Source organism: Lottia gigantea (genome assembly GCF_000327385.1).
Source record: "Lottia gigantea unplaced genomic scaffold LOTGIsca_19, whole genome shotgun sequence".
NCBI lineage: Eukaryota > Metazoa > Mollusca > Gastropoda > Lottiidae > Lottia > Lottia gigantea.
In genome coordinates, this window is record NW_008708358.1 from 267,758 (window position 1) to 288,518 (window position 20,761).

Genomic DNA, 20,761 nt, shown 5'->3' on the forward strand with positions numbered 1-20,761 from the left:
GAACTGTTCTTTGTAGTGTTAGACATCCATGCTACAGTTTTGGAGTAACCACTGTGTCATCACATTAAAGATAGATAAGACAATATATTGTTACTGAAGTACCAATACATTCTCAACACAGAAACTTTCCATTGTGGCAAGAACAGTTTTCTGTGGCTTAAGACATCCATCTTAGATTTCTGGGGAATGGCTGTGAGATGAAACAGACTACTTCAAGTGATAGTAGACAAGCATTTCTGTGAAAGTGTATACAGTTTGTGATTCATATATCTGTTTTCTGAAAATCCAGTCAAGAAATCAATGATTGATATATTGAAAATTACTGTTCATTGTATTAAATGGCCGGGCTATTCTCCGCTTTTCTATGTATAAGTGATAAAATTTTACGTGAACTGTTTTCAGTCATATGAGAATATATTATAACATTGATTATTACATTGGGCAAGTGATATAAAAACTTAGGAGTGTCCAAACAATAACCACGAAATCGGTACCATCAGATTTCTGATCAATGGTGGTTCATCACTATTGTATCAAATTCTGTTGGCTTGCTGGATATAATGAATTTTGCTTGCTTCTTCTAAAGTGGTCTAAAAGCTTTGTCTTTATATGGTAAATGCCCAGTAGCCTACATTACTATAATGAAATGCCTGAAATCTGGTAGCTACTAATGAAATTTAATTGTGTTCTATGGCTAGACGGTCCTTTTATTACAAGTCAAACTGTCAATTCCAATTTCAATAGCTTTGAATCGTTGGTGATATCAGTGAATAGTTGCTTGTAGCATTCTATGTTTTTATGGGGGATACAACCTCTGTCAACTAAAGGTATTGGACCTATTAAGTGTATCTGGGCCATGACCTCTGTGATTCCTGTAATTTCATAAAAACCAGACAGAGCCAGAAATATTTTTCAAGCCAAATAAGGTATTGTTGTGATACCAATTTCTGACTGTTTTCTTCTGGAATTACAGAAACCTTAGACATTGTTTAACAGGAGTCCAAATTGAAACCAAGTCACTTACAAACATTCTTAAAAATCATTTCTCAATGTGTATCCATGCATGTTCACAGAGGTGCTTATGAACATACCCAAGAACACTGTACAATTTTCCTTGATATATATAGCAATTTAACCATGAAAGGCCACGGCCATGTTGAGTATGAATAAGGTTTGAGACCTTCATTTCAAGGATTCACATACCAATTTCAGAAATAAGGCTAGTCTTATGTTAGAAATAAATGAGGTTTAGTGTATACTGTGATAGTCAATGCACAAGAGACAATAGAAAGAGCCAATTGTTCTTTACCTACCTTGTGAGTATATTTCTATTTTCTACAGTATTCTAATCCTGTATCATGCACTGCACCAGCCAGAAACAGTACCCTGTCTTTTAGACTTGTCTTATTTCTGAAGCTTTTTATAGATGATAGAAACAGAGACTAATGTCTTATGAAAAAACTGGAAATGTTTAATTTTTGAAAAAAATGAAAATGTATTATCTTTAGAACAAGTACTAAGATTTATTGTGTGAAAAATCCATTTTCTGCAAAAAGTATGAAAGATAGAAGATTTATTGATGTGTAAGATTCTATTTGGTTATAGATTATGGTGGTTTTGATAAGAACAGGTATAATAACTGTCAGTATAAACTTGATTTAAAGATATTTCTTTATTGCTTATTATTTCTGTAATTTTATGAAAAGATTCAATGAAAATGTCCAGGTTCAATCAGAAATGCCCACAAAATCTACCTTAATTGAGATAGAATAGAGTTGACTGAAAGTTCAGATCTTGTTCAAATAGTTCCATTACTTTTCTTGTAATTCTTAAGAGCTTATTTTAAAATTGGTAACTGGTTTCAGATCAAATTTCTTGAGCGTGATGGATTATATTTTGAATTTTTATACGCCCACATGAATATGTGGTCGTATATTGTCGTCGCCCCTGTCCGTCGGTCCGTCCGTCAACATTTCTTGTGAGCACTATAGAGACTACAGTTTTTATCTGATTTTGATAAAACTTGGTGTGATGGAATTCATAAGATCTCGGACAAGTTCTAACTTGATGCATTTTCGATGAACGGTTTTTGAGTTATTGCCCTTGACTTTGTTAAAACGCATCCAAATTTGTTAAAAAATAGTTCGTGAGCAGGATTGATGCTACAGTTTTCAACCGATTCTGATGAAACGTGGTGTGATCATTGGAATTGATAAGATCTCGGACAAGTTTTAACTTGACGCATTTTTGATGAACGGTTTTTGCGTTATTGCCCTTGACTTTGTTAAAACGTGTTGCAATTTGTTAAAAATAGTTCGTGAGCAGGATTGAAGCTACAGTTTTCAACCGATTCTGATGAAACTTGGTGTGATCATTGGAATTGATAAGATCTCGGACAAGTTCTAACAAGAGATATTTTTGATGAACATTTTTTGAGTTATTGCCCTTGACTTTGTAAACACGCGTCAAAAGTTGTTTTTTGCCCTTGATTAGAGCTGTGTGATTTAATTGTTTGTTGTATTTGGGTTATTGATATTGATTTTAAAAAATTTTGTGGAATTAATCAGCATAAATAATTTCTTCAATATGAGAAAATTCGTACTTTAGTCACTAAAGACTGTTTTATTATTTCTGACAGCTGCCAGTGGGCGTATGTTACCTTGCAACACAAGCTATCTTCTATTAGTTCAAGAAACTTTTGTTTTGGTTGACATGGCTCTGGTATTAATGGCAGAAACTAGAAACAAAACTCTCACATAGAAAATGAATTCAACCTTTTTGTGTATTATACAAATATTGAATTATTATTTAATGGATTTAACATGTAGGAAAGTAAAAAATATAATAATTATACCATTGCTTTATTTTAGATTACTTGAAATATCCTTTATTACCATGTTTAAAAACTAATAATCAATTTCAGCAGAAAATATTTGACAGAAAATGAAACGATTTGAGATAATAGTATTTAAATTAGGTCTTTTCATTTGTAAATACAAGTGCAATGAAGGGAAAGAAGGCTATTAAAGGTGAGAATATAGATGACATTTCTTTTCAGTTTGTAAATGTTTAAAATTTCAGGAAACATAGCTCAGTAAAGAGAGAGGAGTTAAGTTTCCTTGTTTTATACATATACTGTAATTGAGTTATTAGAGAATGTACAGAGAATTAGAGTAATTAGAGAATGTACAGAGAATTAGAGTTATTAGAGAATGTACAGAGAATTAGAGTTATTGGAGAATGTACAGAGAATTAGAGTTATTAGAGAATGCACAGAGAATCTGTAGCACCTAATCTCCTAGCAGATGACTACATAGGGAGCTATTCCTGTACTTTAGTGTTTTAGGTCTCGCACATCACTAGCCTAATTGTCCAAAGGGAGTTTGGAGAGTCAACACGTTCTAAATTGTTGTAGGTCACATGAATGTAGGCTCTTTGTCAGTCTGCTAGAAATACACTGTTTGTGACATGAACCAGAGACATGTTTCAATTCTGCTATGTCATTGTAACCTGTAAATAGATGAATGAGACTGTGATTTTAATTCATCTTTCCTGATTTCAGTCTACTACAGATTAATGTGTCTCATTAGTAGCACTTGTGCTTTCAAGTGTCCTTTCGATTTCAGACGTAGACTTTGGTTTTCAGAGAGGTTATTGCACTTGGATGAATTTAAAGAATCTCTTTGGTTTCTGGATTGCGTCTAATGGAAAAGTAGGAGACACATCTGAATTTCTAAGAACCTTATTGCACTCGACTGAACTTTTATGTATTGTTTGGAATTCTGGTCACTTCTGACAGTGTTTTTGATTGGTTAGATTAAGTAAAGACAGCTTCTGATGCTATTGATCAATATTGTATATTGAACATGATTTAAAGAACAATCTTGTCAGATCATGGATATAAAGTGTAGTAACCTGCAGAAAAAACATAAACAGAAACATCTGGATTGGGTGTCTTGAATGGTTACCCAAGACAGATATGCTCATCTTCAAGAGGACAGACATACTGGATTATCATAAACCGCCCAGAAGATTAGACTTGTTGCCACACATATTTGGTCATCTTATAGATCTTCGAAAAGCTTTGTTATCATCAACAGTCAAAAGAATAAGGCTTAGAAGCTGTGTGCAAGTTTAGATCAGGAAGTCTACTAATCTTTAAAGTTTGAATACTCCAAAAGTATCTCATTACCTCTTGAGACTGAAGAAATGTCTAGTTGATGTTCCTAAAACTGTCTAATTACCTTATTATTTCTTCAGTAGATTGTCGTGATATTCTTGTTGTTCTTGTCTACATGCAATGGTATCCTCCTAGGGGAGGTGAGAATGAATGATTTCTGATAATTGAGGCTTGTTTACTCAACAGAGAGAAGGTTAAACTGGTTCATTATTTATGTATTTTTGCTTACATTACCAGGACATTTCCCAACACTATTTTAGATACTCATGAGCACACATGTCACAAGGAGTGTTCTAATCATCATATGAAGGGCACCTGTCAAGATACAAGGGTGTTGGGGAATTCCCCTACAACTTCAGATACAGGTTATAAAACAATTGGTTATGTAGTAGGTTGTACCAGTTTGAAATTGTCATTGAAATGATTATAAAACTCTAACCATAGAATCTTTCATTAGGCTTACATAGTTACTGTGTTGAAAACACAATGCTCCTTTACCTAACAAAGGGTATCTCCAATGGCAGAGCTGTGGCTTAATCAGTATTTGTACCTTATATTATTGACTAGATGGTTATGGGTTCTAATCTTGGTCAATGGGTGAAAGTCTTGTGAAATTTAGTCATCCCATTCTAGCTGACCCAGCTGTTAATGGGTATGAATAATACTAGAAAGCTCATTTCCTCTGGTTATAAGTTATTGTTGTTACATTGTGATTGTTTTCTCTTCCCATCTGTGAAAACTGTTACGGGAACATAAGAAGAAAATTAGTTGATTACTATGGAGATTAGTTAATTCCCTTAATCCCAGGCCAATCTTTGTTCAATCTGATATTGGATCAGTCTCTAAAGTCCTATAAACTAGAAATTAACCATGACTGAATAATACTCGTACAATAGCCTGTTGAAATAAATCGTTTTACTATTCACTGGAAACTCATTGTAAATACATATTCTTCTTTTTGTTAGTTCCATTACGCTTTGTGGGTAAGCACCAGTAAATATGTTGGATAGCTCAATTGTGTTATGTTGGATAGCTCCATTGTGTTATGTTGGATAGCTCTATTATGTCATGTTGATTAGCTCTATAATGTGATGTTGGATAGCTCTATTATATTATGTCAGTTAGCTCTATTATGTGATGTTGTATAGCTCTATTATATTATGTGAGTTACTTCTATTATGTGATGTTGGACAGCTCTATTATCTTATGTCAGTTGGCTCTATTATGTAATGTCAGTTAGCTCTATTATGTAATGTCAGTTAGCTCTATTATGTGATGTTGGATAGCTCTATTATATTATGTGAGTTACTTCTATTATGTGATGTTGGACAGCTCTATTATCTTATGTCAGTTGGCTCTATTATGTAATGTCAGTTGGCTCTATTATGTAATGTCAGTTAGCTCTATTATATCATGTTGGATAGCTCTATTATGTCATGTTGGATTGTGTTATGGTAGTTAGCTCTATTGTGTTAAGGTGGATAGCTCTATTATATTATGTCCGTTGGCTCTATTATGTGATGTTGGATAGCTCCATTATGTCATGTTGGATAGCTCCATTATGTGATGTTGGATAGCTCCATTATGTGATGTTGGATAGCTCAATTATGTTATGAAGGTTAGCTCCATTATGTGAAGTTAATTGGCACAAATGTGCTTTTCTTTTTGGCAAATATCACATGCCCTTTTGAAATGTCTTATTGTAAGCTCTTTTATACAAGGATGATCATTTTTCTTTTCAAATGTCACTGTTAAAACCAATTAATGTCAGGACTTATTGCAAAATCTAAAAAAATCATTTAAATTCATTTCTTTCTAAAGAATTTCAGATTAAAGGAGGACTCTTTATAGAAAATACAGTAATCTCGTATTCCTTCTGAAACATAACATGAAAATATCACTTACAAAAATTCTAAGGGATGAAAAATGTGTGAAATCTAAATCTTTATTAATCATAATTAACAGGTTGCTAATTTTATCAAAGAATTTAGAATTTTGCAGATTAGGGAAAAGTAATGAGATTATCATATCAAAGTTTTAACTTTCCGCAGATATGTAAGGAGAAATTTCTCTCTGTCTTTTGAGGATATTGATTATTTCATAGATATATAGTTATCAGACTTAAATGTTGATTTTTCTTCTCTTATCAACGATATGAAGTCCATATGGCTAATTTATTAACCAAGCAGCCAAACGATAGAGCACATTGCTAGATGACGGTAATGATAAACCAGTGTATTTGTTTCGAGAACTTCAAGCGTGGGGGTTTTGTCATTGATTTCAGTTGGTGGATTTTTAGTTTAAAAATAATAACATTGATTTTTGGATTATTATATTTGTGCTTACTAGTATTTCAATGTTCTTACATTTGAATGGAATTGGTTTCATGTGTGGTTAATGTATGACTGGATGATGGTAATAATTTTTGGAGTAAGGATTACAACAGCTAGTGATATTGTTTCAAGAAATTTAAATAGCGTGTTTTCTTTAACTCCTTGATTTTTGATTGTTGGTTTTTCTAATAAATAATGTGTATGACTAATTACCGTACCAAGCAGGTAAATCAAAGATCACACTGCTACATGAAGGTAATAATTTGGGGATTAAGGAACTGTGTCGAGAAATTTGAATGGCGTGGGTTTTTGTCATTGATTTCAGATAGGTTTATAGTTTGACGTCTGTCTGACTAATTTTTGAACCAAATAAGATAATAATTTTTTGGGTAAAGGATCATTTATGATTGAAAACAGTCAAATCGTGTGGGATTTTTGTCATTGATGTATTATGTTGGTTTTTCTTATTAATTATATGAGGTCTCTCTAGATATTTTCTTGTGTACTTCAAACGTCACCTTATTAAAGGATACAAAATCTGGATGCAGGAAAATTAGCAGTTAAAACAGAACAGGTATTTGATTTGACAGTGTTTCAGCCTGGTTTTGTCATTGATTTAAATTGTTGTAATACATTCTGATGTTGGATTTGACAAAGTCCATATGGTTCATTTCCATATCATATCAGAAGTCATGTTGGATTTTGGATTATATAATATTATGTTTGCCTGCAAGTTTTCCAGTTATCTGACCATTTTAGTACAGTTGGTTTTGGTCATTTATTTTAAGTGGTGGAGTTGTTTTTGTTATCTTTTATCCTGTGAGATCCTTTTAGTTTTATCCACCCAAATCATGTGTTTCAAAGCCAGATGATGATTCTGGATTACTGCTTTTGAATCAGTTTTCAAATTGACGGCTTGTGATAGCAGTATATTTTCCAAAATATCCAATTAACATGTGAGATCTATACTGTATATACCTACCCAATTCACACGTCTCAAAATCAGATGATATATTTGGATCACTGCTTTTGAATCAGTTATGTAGTTGACGGCTTGTGAAAGCAGTATTATATTTTTGAAAATATCCAATTAACGTGTGTTATATTTTTCATTGATATATATAGTTAATTAAATATCCAATGTAAATTTCAATGAAAGTAATTATATACACAGCTGTGACAAGAAATTGTAATATCTCACTACTGCTATATATATGTGTGGTTCTCCAAATTGTTTTCATTCTGTTCTAATTGCTGTTGTTCACCATCTGAGGATCTCGTATTGTTTGAAATTTCATGACAATTTGTGGTGAATTCTGTTTGTTTCAGTCAGGAATTTATTACACAATTTGTGACCTATTACCGTTAAGCTGTGTGGGTTTTCTTTGAGAATTGTATATGTTTATCATCAAGGTGTGCTGATACCATTTTTTTTTCTGAAGTCCTGGAAGTATCATGGAAATTCTGATTGTGTGTTTTCCTATGAAGATATTCCTCTCCCTTTTATATTGCAATGATACACTATTGATTTTACTGCCCAATGTTTTGGAGTGTGGTCAATTAACTGTTATGATTTTGATAGGCCTTAGTGTTGGAGGTAAGATTGTAAATTTAAGTACAATTGTACTATATCTCATTGATAACTGTATATAAGCATGGGAGTATAGTGCAGTTTTAAATTAAAAAGGGCTTGCCAAACTGTAGTTGAGCATTGTACACAGTGTCAAACATTTTATGAATTATCCTCTTAAAGTTCTACAACAGTAAGGTACTGGACTGCCAGGAATTTGGTTTGGCTTATAGATTATAGCTAAGATAATGATTATATAAAGTAAATAAAGTACATTAGGAGAATGACATTCGATTTTTTGAGGGATTAATACTCACAATGTCCTGGAGATGTTTCTACGTAGTTTTCTGAATATATTGAATTGAATATTATTAAATAAAACAGTGTCATTTTATTATTGATCATCCAGAGATATAACATATATTTATTGTAATAACAATTTCTATATGATAAAGTTTGATTGTATTTAGAACTATTGAAATATCCACCAGTAAAACAGCAATAGTATGTTTTGTCATATACCTCCTCATATGTAAAGTTGATTAGCTTCTACTAATGTTTTGCCAATATGTTGTTTGTATTTCCGGTTTCCTTTTGCAGTTGGGATCTTAAGTAAATTGTTTTCATCAATGCTTGGATCTTCTGCTTGACTAAAGTAATAGTAGTATGTAAAACCCCATCTTATTTCATTTAAATAATTCTCCATTATCAGTTATGTATCAGCATCAGTTGTCTTCGTCTAACTTTTCATAATAATAATGTAAAAGTATTGTCAGAAAATTTCTGAGAAACTGAATCTTGCTTCAATTAAATGCCTTATAAAGCCACAGGGTTTATAATATATTGACAATGACAATCATAAAAGGAAAGAATAGAACACATGGTTATTAAAAAAGGAAATGAGTTAAAATTTCCATTGATCATGCAAGCATAGAACACAATGGATTGGATTAGAACTGATATTGAAGTACTTAGCTCAAAGGTAAACATCCATGCACAATGAAATTTATGATGCAATTGGAATCTTTACACAAGAGCTTATTCTATATAGATGTGTGGACCATTTATAATTATAATATCTCAGTCCTATATTCAATATTAAATAACAATTTCTTCTCTGCAAGTTTATGCATGCTCTGCAAGGGTTATCATGCTCTGCAATGGTTAGCATGCTCTGCAAGGATAAGAAGGCTATGCATGGGTCAGCATGCTGTGCAAGAATAAGAAGGCTATGCATGGGTCAGCATGCTTTGAAAGAATAAGAAGGCTATGCATGGGTCAGCATGCTCTACAAGTGTTAGCAGGCTATGCACATGTTAGCATGTTCCAGTAGGGTCAACAAGGTTTGAAAAGGTTGGTCTTTCTAATCAGCAACACCCAACACTATCATTTTTCCACTATTATTCAAATAAAATTCTTCAGAGTTATATTTCTAAAAATCAGCACAGTAACTGATATTAATTGATTATGGACTACAGATACTAAAAATGTCAAAATATAACAAGATGATGATGATGAATGTTAAAATGATGATAATTTTAAGGCAAGGGAATATAATAGGATGATAGATTAGGAAAGATTGCAAAATGTAGCTATTAATTTGATATATTGAATTTCATTCTTGTTGGTTACAAGGTTATTCCATGGCATTCATATAAATGGATTATCAGAGCTAAAGTTGAAGACCTTCCCCGATTCCAAGAGTTATAAGACAAGGTACAAGATTTTCTAGAAAGAAATGCATGCCACTGTGACTCAGCATAGAAAGCACCTGTTCACTATGTACAAGATGTTCTTTTTCCCCCATCCAATTTCTAGTTGATAGTGGTATAGGATGTAGTGTGCAACAATCAAATTCCTCAGAACAAAGTTTCTTTAAATTTCTTCCAATTTTCAATGTCTTTTTTTCTAATAGATACCATGTCCTCAGATCATACAGTAATATGCATATTTCACAAGTTGTAATGTCTCTGAACATGTAAAAGATATAAATTAGAAAAAACTAGTCAAGACTATTGATGTATTTAAAACTGAGAATTTAAACCAATAAATCTGTTATCTAAATGTTTAATGGGTAATTCTCAATAATGTTTCCTACTTCTCGTATCTCACTCATTGATCAGTAGATTCTCTATATCATTGATTCACTAGCTCTTACAGATATTGCAGCTACACAGTCAGATATGTCTGTCAAATATGGTAAATGGATTAAGTCTCAGTCGTCAATTTGGACTATAATTAAATTGGTATCATTCCACTATTGTCTTTATTGATGGACATTGGCTGTGTCTGTTGCTAATTTTGAATTTGTATGTCTCGATTATATAACTTTATTGCCTCAAATTTGACATGACATCCTTGATCTTATCTTTATTTCTGAAGGTCAACCCTGCAATGGTAACTTCATTGACTCAAATTGATATATCTTAGTGGATCAATCTTGAAGGTCAACCCTGTTACTGTGAATGTTAGTTTTCTCTCTGAAGGTCAACCCTTCAATTGTAAAAGTAAGTTTCCTTTCTGAAGGTCAACCCTGCAATGTAAGTTTCCTTTTTGAAGGTCAACCCGGCAATGTAAGTTTCCTGTTTGAAGGTCAACCCTGCAATGTAAGTTTGCTTTTTGAAGGTCAACCCTGCAATGTAAGTTTCCTTTTTGAAGGTTAACCCAACATTTTTGTCAACCCTTTCCTTTCTGAAAGTCAACCCATGCAATGTTCCTTTTCTGAGGGAATCATCACTATGATGAATGTTACTTGCCATTTTGAAGGTCGATCCTGCAATTACTAATGTAATTTTCCTTTCTGGAAGTCAACTATGTTATAAAAGGCAAGTTTTTAAAGGTCAAAGTGACTGATGATTTTACTATGGCTTCAATTTCAATACAAGCGCTAAGTATATTTAAGAACATTACAATAAGGAACAAAGTTGGAGTCTCAGGAGATAACATTATGGTTTAATATTGTTTGCAGAACTCTGTTATTGCTAGTCAGAATGCAAACAATGATTAATATTGATCAATAAGCAAGAGTTTGAAATGGCAGGGAATCAATTAGAATGGAAAATAAACTGAATTTTCTTATTTTACAATTAGATTATCCACGATATAATCTATTACTCAATTATCAATTTCTACCATCACTGAATTTGTTGCCTTTGAAAACTACGTTTTTCTTATAAAGATTGTTTTTGTAAAGAAGTGTTCCTCCAAGTTTAAATTGATTTAAAGTTATACCTTCTTGTTATTTCCCAGGTAATTGTTAGACTGTTGCTTTATATATTTGAAGAAGTAATATTCTCTCTTTAAAACCAGATGGACACTCTGTTCTAGAAGACTTAGCCATAAGGGCTAGCAGAAAATGTTCATCTATAGTTTATCCAGTTGAAACACAAAGTAAATTTTAGAAAAACATGTTGATTTTGATAGAAGGATATGCATGAAATATTCAAAACCTATCCCAGATGACTGTTGCTTAGTGAAGATTTTTGAGACAAGACCTTGAATGACAGCAAATATTCAAATATTTCAAAAAGGATAAATATCTGTCATTGATGTATTCTCTTTTCAGAGACATTCTGTGAATGCATACCTTAAGATGAGTAACTAAAATCTTTAAAGAGTCTAATCAATATGTTTAAAGCTTGAGGCTGAGATCATCGGATTTCACTCTAAACTATTATTGTCTGCTTCCCTTTTCACATAGCTTACTCTTTACCACAGAACAGTTGTTAAAATTTCAAAATATTGGAATGTAATTGAAGCAATAGACCAATTTATTATATAGCATTAACTATTGCTTTGATTAGGATTTCAAATCACATTCTAGGTCAGTAAAAATGATGTTATGCATCATCTGAATCCTAAATATCTAAACCCAACAGAGTTGAGGCTTTAAATTTTCTATTTTTCTAAGTGAGACTCAGCTATCATAAATCTGCGGTCTGGAAAAGAAGAAGTAGAATTCTGGATAAAAACTTTATGGTATCAGAAAAGTTAAGGCATACATTACCTGATTACTGAAATTTGATCTCAACAGATTAGCTTCAAAACAGTTCATTGAAATTTTCATAATGAATGTTTAGATTTGTTAACTTTGCTGTTTGAAGGAATATTTTCTGGAAAGGAGCAAATAGCAAAGGTTCATCAGGGATATGGAGTATATCATCTACAAATTTAATCTCAACAGCAAGTGCAAAAGCCACTGTTCTGTAAAGAGTCCTTATAACTCAAATTTTTCTGTGCATGGAGCTGATTGTTGCTGCTTTGTAATGTTTCTTTAACCTCTTTTCAGAGCAGACGCATAATTATTTAGAATTTGAAGTTATTTTTGAAGTAATACCACACTCTGTGGCAACGACAACCTATAAAATTACTCTCTTTGTTATATTTAAAAAACTGGTTATTTTTGGGATTGACATTTGATTGTAACAGTCAATTGAGTGAATGGATATAAGTTCCATTACCAAATGAAAATACATTATATTTGAAAAACGAGATGGAAGACTGATAAGATTCAATGGAGAGATTTTATATTTAATGAGTCAGGATATATATCTATATTACTGTACAGTTTTATATATATACATTGGTCTGTTACTATATGTTCTATTGATTGTTTGCCATACTTACTCTTAAAACATGCATATTTCATTCTTTTATACCAGGCAATGTGTATGCAATTAGCAGAGGTGTGATACAATGAATATTGGAATACTGTGCACTGTTCCATGAAAATGTCTAGGAGAGGCATATTTATACTTAGAGGTGTATTGAGTGCAGTTGTTCATGTTTTGTTTTAATGGTAAATTGTTATTGAACATTTGGCACTGTTGAATGAACATGCTTTTCTTTTAATGAAGTTTTGTCCAGATTTCTGTTTGTACAGTGTGCTAAGTTATAAGGAATCTGTGTCTTGGTTATAGGGAAATAAAGGTAATCTTAGCTCCTTTGTTCCAACAACCTGGTATCACTTGTGAGATGGTTTGTGCTTGTTTATTTCATTTATTGACATGACATATATTGCAATTAATTGAGCTATAAGTTCCACTTCCTGTACAAATATCTCTTTTCACTTTTTGGCTAAGATGAAACAAAGTGTGCTCTGTAGAATTAGCCTTTGTGGTACTTATAACTTTTCATTGTAAGGTTTTTTAATTACTGTGTTAGAAGTTGTTTTCTGAAATGTATTTCTAATGGTTGATTAGTATCATCATGTGTATACTATGTATACTAAAAGCTGGATTTTGAGTTAGTGATTGGACAGTAAGGGTAATTAGGACTAATGTGGTGGACCACAGTACTGTTTAGTTTCTTGTCATTAAACTTTTATTACAGTGATATAATGGTAGTGGTTATGACAGGAAGAAAGGTGGGAGAAAGATAGAAATATATATACAGTTAATGGTGCATGGGTGACCTAAATATCAATATACTTCATGATATTTTCAATATTGTTGTATTTTTAAAAATTACTTTTGATCAATTGTCATCTTATAATACACTTTTCTTGAATCTTTCAAAATTTCTGGCTGAATTTCCTGGTACATGTTGTGATCATTGTATTGTGTTTATCAATTCTTCCTTTAACTTTGTTAATTATGTTTTTGTAGTGCTATCTCTTACACATTACACTTTGTATCGTCATTCTGCACATGAAATATCAGGTGAGGAGACTGAGCAGAGGCCATGAAATTTTCTTCTCTTTCATGATGTAAAATGATATAAAATTTGAAAGTGGGACACCCCTTGCGTCCATGTAAAACATCAGTGCATGAAGAAGCTTATAAATATAGCCTATATCATCTATTATGCAACAAACACAATTTTAACATATTATAAGTCATTTTGCAAGTGATAATAGGGTCTGGAACAGTATGATGATACACTGTAGGTTAGATCATGAGTACTTGCTGTCCTGGATCATGCAGGAGAAGGTTATGAAATGATAATATCAGGTGCAAGATGAAAGTGGAAAACACTTAAATTATTTACATTAAGTGTAAAATATTTTGAAGTGCTTTCTCTAACAAGACAGGAATAAATATTATGTCAGCAAATAATTATGGATTTTGTTTTAGATTCATTAAAATAATTGTGTTCTAAATTGATTTTTTTAAAGTTTTTTTTTAAAGTTGATTTAGGTGCTTCAGTGGATTGTGTTGATTATAAGATTGTGGTCTAGTTGGCAATTATGGTTTAAGGGTTTTTCCATCACCTTATATTCCACTATAGCATTTCTTTGTAAAGTTCAGTTTGCATGAATTGACAGAAGTTCAAATGTACACAGAAAGCTGAAAATATATGTTATAGAAGAAATTGTCACAAAATAAGATCTGGTTTAATAAAATGGCAAAAGTAAACCAATACAGTCTTGATTTTAAGTGATTTCTGATGTTCACAGCATAATACATTTTCAGACTTTAATAAGAAAATGTGATAAATATATATTTTGCGTGATCTTGGTGAATTGAAAAGTTGCGATTAGTTTTAAAATTGATGGTGTCTGTTGGTATTGATTTTACCTATGTCAAGTGTAATAATGAAATAATTTGTTTTACACTAATCTATATCATATTAGATTAATCTATCAGACAGGGTTAGACATTTGAAATTTGTTCGGAAGTGAAGCATTTGCGAAAGATAGATTAACAGAATGTTTTATAAAATTTGTCTTGAGGTGATGAATTGATGGATCTATCAGGATGGAGAGAATAATAGAATAGGGAATAACAGCAGATCTTAATAGGAGTTCAAAATGGTTCACAAAATTTTGACTTGGAGATGATTTTATAGAAGGTAATATGACAGAATGATTCAAATTCAAAATCGTAAATATATGAAAAAAAGTTTGATTTTATTGTGGGCACTTTTGCAGAATAATTCAATTAAAATCCAAATTTTTACATGTAGAGGCTGTTGTCAACTAATGATCCGAACTGCAAAACGAAACCCGAAATCCAAAACAGCATAGTAACTAATGAACTTTTCACTTGAGGAAGTATATCAATGATATAAGTAAGTATAGAATGTATGGTTTGATCTGGCTAGAAAATGTAAAAGGATTATAATGAAATGTTCAGCTATCAGATTCCAGTTGGAATACTGTTGAGATTTAATATTCAGGATTTATTTCAAAATAAACTATTTGTGATATTGGATACAGATAATACTATTAACTTAATACACCTTTTACTGTCTGTAATCTGCTTCAAATATTCAAATGTCATTTTGAATTCTGATATTTAGGGTTATAAAAAGAGGTTTTGTGTATTTGATTACAAAGTCTCACAGGAAGTCTAGGAAAGAGTAGAAATTCCAAAGGTCACTTTCTGCAAAATGTATAAATGCCACAGAATTTAAATCTGATCTTCTTGCATTCAGTTAGTAAAACATAACCAACATTTTTATAGTTTTATCCAATAGACAAGCTGCACACATGGTGACACACATTCAGAAAAAAATGAAATGTATTCACATTAGTATAGGCTATGGTTTATCTAACAATATCAATGAAAGTTGAAATGACTCTGGTATTAAAATGGAATATGTGGATTTTTAATATTGTATGCTCTTTTATTCTCATTTTTACTTGGATATAGTGAGATATTTTGAACAGTGATTTATAAAAGGTTAAAATATCAATGGGATATAGATGGATTATTTATCATATTTTGATCATTCAATAATTAACGAATCACATTGAGACCATTCTTATATTCTGTGATATATTAATGCTAGAACGCTGTAGTTAGATATCTGAAATGTCATTGGTATCAAAATGGAATTTTTAAAGTTATCACTTAGTTTTAGGCCAAATAGAATTTTGGAATATTTGTTTGGTATTATATTGGATGAAGTTATGAAACAGTGAGACAGATATACAGTACTAAGGTTTCTGTTGTAAAGTAGATAAAAGAGCATTAGACATGTTTTGAAGACTTAAAAGTATGGAAAAGAGAGTAGCCTATATTTATTTCACTTGACATGCTTATCAGTCAGTGTCTGCAAAGACAGTTTCAAAATGTCAGTTAACTAGTTCTCTGAATGAAGAAGTAAGTGTGCTAGGATGTGTTTTGGGGTTGTTGATGTTTTTCAGTACTTCTGAAGGATTATGATTTATTCTTTGGTGACTGTAGATTTATTGGCTGCCACTCTGACACTGAGTGTTCATATCAAAACTTTTGCTGGAAATTTTGTATTGTAGACAATACTGTGCTTATTTCTAGGTTTTAGAGTTTCCATAGTGACAGTTGAATATAGTAGTTAGACACCAAAAATATTAGACAGTTTTGAGCTCCTATCAGACATGACTGGCAAATCTAGCCATATCAGCATCCCTGGTCCTGGACTTTGTTTTTATGCAGTAGATGTGATCTCATTAACAAGTTGATCTGAAGACATAGAATATAAACATCTAGAGTAGATTATTATCTCAATCCTTCTTTAAGCCACTTTATTAAACATTGGTTCAACATTGGTGGTAATCATCTCTTACGTTCTCTATTTCTCAACGACACCAGTGGACTGTAATCATTTTACGATTGGCAGTGAAAAAAGCTTTTAATTTTCAAATCCTCAAGAGATAGAAAAGGCGCAAATTGATTTGATGGAATGGAGTAGAAGTGAGACTTCTGGAAGAGATCACACATGATTAATGACAATATTCAGTTTACAACTTGTTCATTCAGCCATATTTAGTTCTCAAGGGTTTCATGATTAACTTGTTGTGAAATCGGCAAGAATAGAAACTGTCTGGTTTATTTCTAGTAAATTTAAAATGGATCATTGGTGATGGGCAAATTGTTTGTTTCATGTGAAAAAAAAAAGAACATTAAACTAGTAAATTGAAAATGGATTATAGGTAATGTTCAAATTGTTTGTATCATGTGAAGAAAAAACCTGTTATTGTTCATCATATTAAATGGAAGTACAGTATAGTGTTTTCCATGGAAAATCAAACCTCTATTGTTCTAAATGATTTGGAAAGTTGCTGAGAAACTATGGACTGGCTCCATGAATATGCGGCAAAAACAAGAAATGTGCTCATCCTTTGCTGATTATGAACTTATTTCACTTCATGAATTACATGATTGTGAAAGTGGATGTCCATTGTTACAAGAGGATCATGATGAGAACTGTACCCATCATCACTCAAAGAGGAAATTATCAAAAAAATCAAAAGGTAAATTCTCTTATTCTGTTTTTCTTTATCATTTTGAAATCTTGTTCCCATTGAATTTGTTTTGGGATGGAGCCTAAATATTAGTGCTGGGTATCGTCAATCATGTCATGATACGATAGATATCCTGATACAAGGGTCCTGATACGATAGATATCCTGATACAAGGATCCTGATATGATATATATCCTGATACAAGGGTCCTGATACGATACATATCCTGATACAAGGGTCCTGATACGATACATATCCTGATACAAGGGTCCTGATACGATACATATCCTGATACAAGGGTCCTGATACGATACATATCCTGATACAAGGGTCCTGATATGATACATATCCTGATACAAGGGTCCTGATACGATACATATCCTGATACAAGGGTCCTGATACGATACATATCGCGATATGGGGTAATGGGATAAGAATTAACATTTTATCTTCAAAGTTTCTATATATATTTGCTATGATATTTGGTAATATAGTTGATGGAAGTGGTTAGCATCCACTGTCTTATAAAAAGTTTCTAACAATTTCGTCAAGTATCAATACACTATGTCGTGATACAATACAACTATCATGGCATGTCATATCATGATACATCGATTCACCGATATATCTTGCCAGCACTTCTAAATATCAGCTGGATTTAACTATTGAAGATAGAATTTGTAATATTTCTCTTTGTCTCCTTCCTTGCGGATTCAAGAACAAGGTTACAATTTTAGTTTGTGAATTGGCTATTTGATATATCATGAGTTTCTTCTAGAGCTTATAAGCATTTTGAATGTAATAAAAATGTTGAGGTTGAAGGAAATGAGAAAGTAATGATGATATCGCATTTGTCTATGACAAATTTCTAATGTGCACTGTACTTAGTGGAATGTCTTTGTTAGCCCAGTACAAAACACTAGCTCGTTAAATTCAATTTACTTTCATGTATGTCAAATAGAAACAAATTGTATATGACAATGATCATGTTATTAAGAGAATTTTGAAAGATAATATGATGATGTTGCTGTAATCAACATTGCTGAATTGTTATGCATTCTATCCTTATTATTTCTATAGAACTAAATGCAGATATTGGCTACATAGACATTATTGGTGAACACATACAGTTACTAAGTTGCATCACATCATGAAGTCACTCTTCACTTGACTTTTCAGATGAGAGCTTCCTTGAAACTCTACTTTATTTGGACTTAAAATGAGGCGAACTGTTTTTGCTCTACCAGATTTATTTTTAACATTAAACAAACTGAGTATAAGTCAAAATCTGCATGATAGTGATGTTATGAATGTTAAAAGCCCCAAAAAAATTGTCTATTCTTTTTCTATTTGCAACTGTCAAGGGATGTGTAAGTGAATAGATATACTCTGACAGTTAAGTAATATTGGTATATAATACAAGGTTCTAAGTATGAATATATTAATATCTAATATACATACCATGTCAAATTAAGTCTGATCTATTCTCTAGGTTTATCACAGAAGTCAATAATATCTTTAAGCTTGAGTCACACTGGAGGTGAAAATTTTGTGTATAGTCCTGGGGCCTTATTCTTGAAAACTTAACAAAGATAAAAATCCAGTCCAATCAAAGGTTAATTTGACGAATGTTCAAGAGGGCTGTCGTTGGACCCAAACTTTAGTGGCTAAATTACAAATAAATGCTAAAAAAAAACTAAACCAAAGTTTGATCTATTTTTAATTAGACTGGATAAAAATCCAGATTTTAAGAAAAAATACAGTAATCTGATTGGATAATTTTAGTGAGTGACCAATCAAATGATTGGAACACTAAAATCATCTTAAGTTATGTTTTCCAGAATAAAGCCCCTGTTTATTGAAATTTCTTTCTATAATGCTTACACTTCTAATGTCACTTGCAGTTAGTAACCAATTACCCAACTGGCATTTATATTTCGATATACTGTAGTTTGTCACATGATAATATTGCTGTGAATACATTTTTAAACGAAAACTTTTACGCATATAAAAATAACAGATATAGAACACATGTGATAAATTGTATCTGTACACCAATAATGGTATTAAGAGGAACGTTTAATTCTCTAATGTCTTGACTACAGTCTGAAGATTTGCTCTGCTCCATCTCATTTCAGTCAGAAGTAGGAATTCGTGCATGTATTCTTCCTACGCATTAATCTTGATTCTGTCTGACAATGGCATGAAAATAATATTGAAATTCTTATTCAGTTGATGTTCTACATGAACAATCCATACAATTATATAATGTTAATAATAATGGACATATTATCAATGTATTTTATGAAATTCATTTGTATATCGATATTGGTTTTTGTACTTTTAAGGTTGATTTATTTATTGAAGAAGGCCTAAAAGTGAAATTGAATGAAAACCAATAGAGAGGTCCAAACCATTGAATCAAAATATAAATCAGATGTCACTGGCAAATTAAATAAAAATCATTTATTGTAATACAATGGGAAAAAATTATGGAATCGTTAAGTATCGATACACAACCTCTTGATACAATACATGTATCATGGCATTTCGTATCATGATTCATCAATTCACTTTTAGGTGAAGACTATTATTTCAGTTTTGTAACTTAAATCTTCATCATCATCTGATGTACTGGTTTTTGTCTATCATTACCAAATAAGGAGTACAAAATACTTCAAAATGATAGGGTTTTAATTTTTCTGAAGTCTATTTACTATGACAGACAATTACTGTGGTTCTAGAGAGACCAACTTGTCACAGTTATGGACAAGCTATTATTACTAGAACATAATTTCATCAAATTAGAACAGTCTGTCACTTTTAGATGGCCTCTTTTCCAGAATCATATGTTTTCAGTTGAGGTTTTGACGCTTCGATTCTGTAAGAAATAAAAAAGTAAAGAATAAAAAGAGAATATATTAAATAACTTAATAAATAAATACAAGATAAATAAATCTATTGTTGATATCTTATGCAGCTTTGATTATTTTTTGAAGATTTTAATAATATCAGCCCAGATCTATTTAGTGCATAAGCACCAGTTTATAATTTCACTATTATAGAAAATAGTGTGGTTATTTTTAACTTTATGTTATACTACTATCATTGTTTTTACACAAGATCTATTAATATATGATGTACAGAAAATAGCTTCAAATGGGAGAAGAATCATACATAGAATTTTAATGTAGATTAATTGTAGAAATATTCCGTTAAAGTTAAATATATAAGGCAAACCAAAACGTGCTTCATCAACAAAATTCACTTAAACTTCATCAATAAATTCAACATTTTATTTTAGTTTTGTTTGATTTGTTACGCAAGAGAAAAATTGATAATTAAATGGCAAATTGATTGAAAGACATATTTTGAATTCTCTTGAGATTTAATTTAATTATTTAGCAATTTAACCATTGGGGTGAGTTTATTACCTATGAAAATTATTATTGAGTGTCATTCAGGGTTGTGACAATGGGGAATTTTTATTTCCATTGACATTGGAAAAG